This window comes from Homarus americanus, unplaced genomic scaffold, assembly GCF_018991925.1.
Source record: "Homarus americanus isolate GMGI-L3 unplaced genomic scaffold, GMGI_Hamer_2.0 scaffold2539, whole genome shotgun sequence".
Taxonomy (NCBI): domain Eukaryota; kingdom Metazoa; phylum Arthropoda; class Malacostraca; order Decapoda; family Nephropidae; genus Homarus; species Homarus americanus.
This window is the reverse complement of record NW_024725489.1, coordinates 9,106,518-9,111,929: the sequence shown is the minus strand read 5'-3', so window position 1 is coordinate 9,111,929 and position 5,412 is coordinate 9,106,518. Positions and strand designations below refer to the sequence as shown.

Here is a 5,412-nt window from a genome sequence, read left to right as displayed (position 1 = left end):
TATATATATATATATATATATATATATATATATATATATATATATATATATATATATATATATATATATATATATATATATATATATATATATATATATATGTGTGTGTATATATATACACAAGGGGTAAATAAAATAATAAGTCATGCCAAATATGAAACAAAGAAAAGCGAGAGACGATGAAATTTAAATATATACCAACATACTACAATATGCAATTTCGATCCCTATACTTTCCTCGCCATTTCTACCACCCTCCTCACTAGAATCCCAAAATGGGGTTCTCTTGACCTTAGTAATAAGAAAAGTCCTCCACTAGACGTTTTTTTTGTACAGTTAAAATATAAAAGCTCGTTATACAGGTCAGACGAATGTACATCGTGTTCTGTGAGTGAAAGTTTCCTCCCAACAGGCTGGTGAACAATGAATACCAAGAGCATCGTATTCCTGCTGGTGCTGGTGATCTTGGCCGTTTCAGTTGTCAATGGTAAGTCACCATAATTATATTTTATCTTAGTGTAGTGTTTGCTGAGTTACCCAGGTGCTTGGCAAGGCACCCTTGTGCTTGATACGTCATTTCAGTGTTGATGAGTCACTCTAGACGTCTAGAGTTTGGTGAGTCATCATGATGCTTGAAGATTGACAAAAATTATGATGATATAAATGATAAAGGAAGAGAAACTTGTTCTTAATATCAGTTTTAAGCAAACCTTTCTCACTACGAAATTTTCCAAATTTTATTCTTTCATCTTTTTTTAATTAATTTTAAAGTAATCTCTTTCACACATTGCAAGAAAATGTATTGAACTCCTCTTCCGATACTTAGATATTGCATTAAGACTGACATAATGTTATTACGAGTTTGTTTTTAATAACGGTTTTCCGAAAATGCAAAGTTTTAAATGCATACATACATACATACATACATACATACATAAATACCCCTGTACATAAATACATACATACATACATACATATGCAGGTAAGTCACTGTGGGTGTGCGTGATCCAGGTATATGCTGATAACCACAAGGAAAGAAGAAAGCACGAAGTTCCCAAGCACTTTCGTGTAATTGGATTCCTGGCCTGTCCTAACAGGCCAGGAATCTGTTGCGTTTTACATACAGGAAAGTGGTTTTCTTACGGTAGAACTCGGATACCTTCACACTGGTTATTCACCCAAGAGATTATGGTGTATCACTACGTAGAATTTAGCTCTGCTTCCGGCATTCAATGCGTTGTGTACTTGATAAATGATGATTTAATGAATTCCACTAACTTCCAACATCCATCTAAGTTATTGGCTATACTTTGTCATAACCAATCAGTCAGTACCCTTGGTAATAATAATAATAGAGGGATCACAGATACGGGCAGATGATTGCACTTACGTTTATTTGGCACAATTCCATACACTGGACTTATAATTTGCATGGATAGGTCAGTCACTCACATTCACGCCACAGTACCGTAAGTTATAAGGGAGAGTTTGTGAACCTGGAGAATTAATTGTTTTAGATCTATTAGGCCGGCCTGGAGTGCTCTTGTAGCAAACAGGCCCTCACCATTGATCACTTCCTTTACAGGATGTGTTAACTTGTCGCTGGACTTAACAAAAATCTCGGGGATTTGCACACACAGACTCGTAGCACTGGTAGGACTGTATGGTCCATGTTCTTAAGTCCGCGGAGCAGGAGGTCTTCTCTAACCCAAGGTCTAAAGCCCACTGGCTAAATTGTTTTTTTTTGAGGCGTGAAGTGATGAACAGTACACCACTGTCTCACTAGCCTGCCCCCCTATCGGCTGGCTAACATGCCACTAATTGAAAACATGTCCCAGTTATGGCTGGCCGGTTACCTTATCTCTACCGTAAACAAACATTTGGGATGGGTTGTGCAGGAGGCCCAACGCAACCCATGACATTATCCAATGCCCTGTTTGTTCATTTGAGGGATAATAAGCATTGCATTGACTGGGATAATGCCTCCTCAATATTACCTTGTAATTCAATTGACAGAATGAACATTATAGAATCTAGTCTCATTAAACATACCGAATCTGTCAAAATGAATTTGAGTAATGGGATATACAAACTAGATAATTTCGTAATTAAGAAGATTTGTAACCAGTTGAGAAGGTTGGGTCAGCTTACCCTCTGACCTGACTACAAACTCCTGTGGTGCTTTTTGAGGATTAGTAGGGTCATTACCTAATACCTGACCATTGTGGACTTAATCTCACCCTCCTCTGTATATATATACCTTGTTTTGTATTTCTTCTTAGCCTGTACTCACCCCTGAAGATGTGAATTACACGAAAGCGCGTGGGAACTTCGTGTTTTCTTCTTTCCTTGTGGTTATCAGCATATACATGCATACATACATACATACATACACATGTACATATACACATATATACATACACATATATAGATACATACATACATACATATACCTGTTCATACATACGGCAACATACACACATACATAATTAATATACATTTGAAGTCCTTGTCATATATTTGTGATGTTTTTTTTCTTCAATTTCTCAATCTATTTTGACTCAGTAATATATTGAGTTTTAACAAATAAAAGCATATAAAAGTTTAATATTCAAATAAATTCTCAGTTCTAAGTGGAAGAAATCTGAACAACTCATAATATGTAACGTAATATATATATATATATATATATATATATATATATATATATATATATATATATATATATATATATATATATATATATATATATATATAACAGTACCGTATACCAGTGTTACATGAACACCTTAGTACCATTGCCAGTGTTAAATGAACCCTTAGTACCGTATGCCAGTGTTACAAACATGGTACCGTGTACCGGTGTACATAACACCTTAGTACCGTATACCAGTGTTACATGAACACCTTAGTACCGTGTACCAGTGTTAAATGAACACCTTAGTGCCATGTACCAGTGTTACATGAACACCATAGTATAGTGTACCAGTGTTGCATGAACACCTTAGTACCGTGTACCAGTGTTACATGAACACCTTAGTACCGTGTACCAGTGTTACATGAACACCTTAGTACCGTCATGCCGGTGTTACATGAACCCTTAGTACCGTGTACCAGTGTTACATGAACACCTTAGTACCGTGTACCAGTGTTACATGAACACCTTAGTGCCGTGTACCAGTGTTACATGAACACCTTAGTACCGTGTACCAGTGTTACATGAACACCTTAGTACCGTGTACCAGTGTTACATGAGCACCTTAGTGCCGTGTACCAGTGTTACATGAACACCTTAGTACCGTGTACCAGTGTTACATGAACATCCTCGCACGAAGTATCAACAAGGAGATGTTTTAAACGTGGCTTCTTTCTCCCCTCACCCATATTCTCCCACGACAAAAGTGAAATAACTGGGTTAGTGGTTTTCCTATCTACTTCTAACGCCCTCCTTTCGTCTCCCACAGGAAGCAGAGATAGACGCTGCTCACAACTCGGCGGGATCTGTTTAAGTGATTGTAATTACGTAAATACAGTACATGGCGGATTATGCTTCGGCAGTGATGTCTGTTGCCGGTTAATACAGACTTACGGCTAGTCCACAACGGCAGCCAGACCTGACGGACGCCACCATGACCTATGCGACAAAAACACCCTCAAATGTTTTTGGCGATCATCGACGAAACTTCTGTTTTGACATGCAACTAGAAAACATGCTTTGCTTGTGAAATGTTTTTTTGAGGTTATTTGAATTCTGCCACAATCTTTATTTTCTTGATTATGCACATTTTAAGTAATGATGAAGAATATTAGTAAAATCTAATTTAACTTGAGACTTGTGTCATTAGCATGTACATCTGGCATCTGCCTACTCTTGAAGTGTATTGTCTTGTTTATTTCCTTATCTAGATATATTAATAATGTTTATCTTTGTGTTCAGAGCTTGATAATAAACTTGCTATGCTATAACTGATATAATTGCCTCTTATACCGACACTTATTCCCTCATTGGACCCGTAAGAGACCCGTTTTGTTATGTTAGTTTGTTTACTGTCACCTGAACACACTGTAAAGAGTTGAAGAAACGGTTTTACTCCACTGCTGTAGCAACATGAGTAACTTCTGGAGCAGGAAAAAGGAAACAGACCGAATGAGAACAAAAGAGAAGGGAGAGAAGGTAGCATATACTGTATTCAAAACTTATATAAGCATCTACCCAACTTTTCCTTGTAAACCATTGTCTGCCTAAATGATTTTCACACATACTTTTAACTGAAATTGTGTGAAATGGTCTCCAGGCATTTTTTTCAATGAAAAGTTATTAATTTATGTATAGATTTGATATAAGAAATGTGTTATAAACACCAATAATAAGATTATGCAATGAATTACTTATAAAACTCATAATTAATAAACTATTGAAAAGAAAATTTCGTTTTAACACAATTCTTCTAAGAAAATACAACAGTCAAACGGGTATTAAATAGGAAAATAACAACAATGAAATTGATTATGACAAGAACGACTCAAGAAAAGTTCATCATTGAATTACGGGTAGGGTACGATTCAGCGCCGCCATTCCAGCGCCGATGTTTCAGCACCGCCGTTTCAGCGCCAGCCCATTTCAGTGCCAGACTATTCAGCGCCACCGTTTCAGCGCCACCAAATCAATAACCTAACCTAACCTAACCTAACCTATTAATAAGTTGAATACAACATAATATAAATCAAGTGTAGTATACAGTGTTATACCACGTTAATGAAAGACAGATAGCTTCTGAGTTGAACGGAACGCACAGGCGCTGAAAGGTCTCGGCGCTGAATAATGAATTAATTAGCAATTACAAAATAGGTAAGAACAAAAAATAAGCTTATTTAATAAATTTGTTCAAAGATCACAGTTCTCACAGGAGCAAGAAAATAACGCACTCACAGTGAATGCATTTGACCAACTATTTTCATCACCCATACTGCTACCTCTTGATCTGCCCATTGACAAAGCAGTCTATAGAGGTGTGAACTGCCGGAGACATTCAAAAACAATTTCCATCCAGGTGTAACAGCATCTTTGTTTTATATAAATACACCCCAATGAATAACATCATGTTATTCATCAAATTATTCACCAAGTGATTTACCATGTTGTTTATGACTAGATCACTGAAGTTGCATCTATCACAGGGGTCGAGCTGATTCAGTAAACACCGCTCGCTTCCTACCACTCTCTCACGCCCAATGGAGAGCAGTTCACTCCATACCCACGCTGAATCCACGATATATACATATATATATATATATATATATATATATATATATATATATATATATATATATATATCCATATATATATATATATATATATATATGTAGGTACCATGTATATGTGTATATAAATCACACATATGTAGTGTGGGT

At 36.3% G+C, this 5,412-nt stretch overlaps 1 long non-coding RNA gene across 1 annotated transcript in view; it reads left to right on the top strand.

The window, feature by feature from the left end:
* The window catches only part of LOC121865139, a 7,011-nt gene extending 3,045 nt beyond the window's left edge, over positions 1 to 3,966 (top strand). The window contains exons 2-3 of the long non-coding RNA XR_006088720.1: positions 413 to 487; positions 3,465 to 3,966. This is a non-coding gene — a long non-coding RNA (uncharacterized LOC121865139). The remainder of the gene's footprint in view (positions 1 to 412; positions 488 to 3,464) is intronic.
* The last annotated feature ends 1,446 nt before the right edge of the window (positions 3,967 to 5,412 follow it).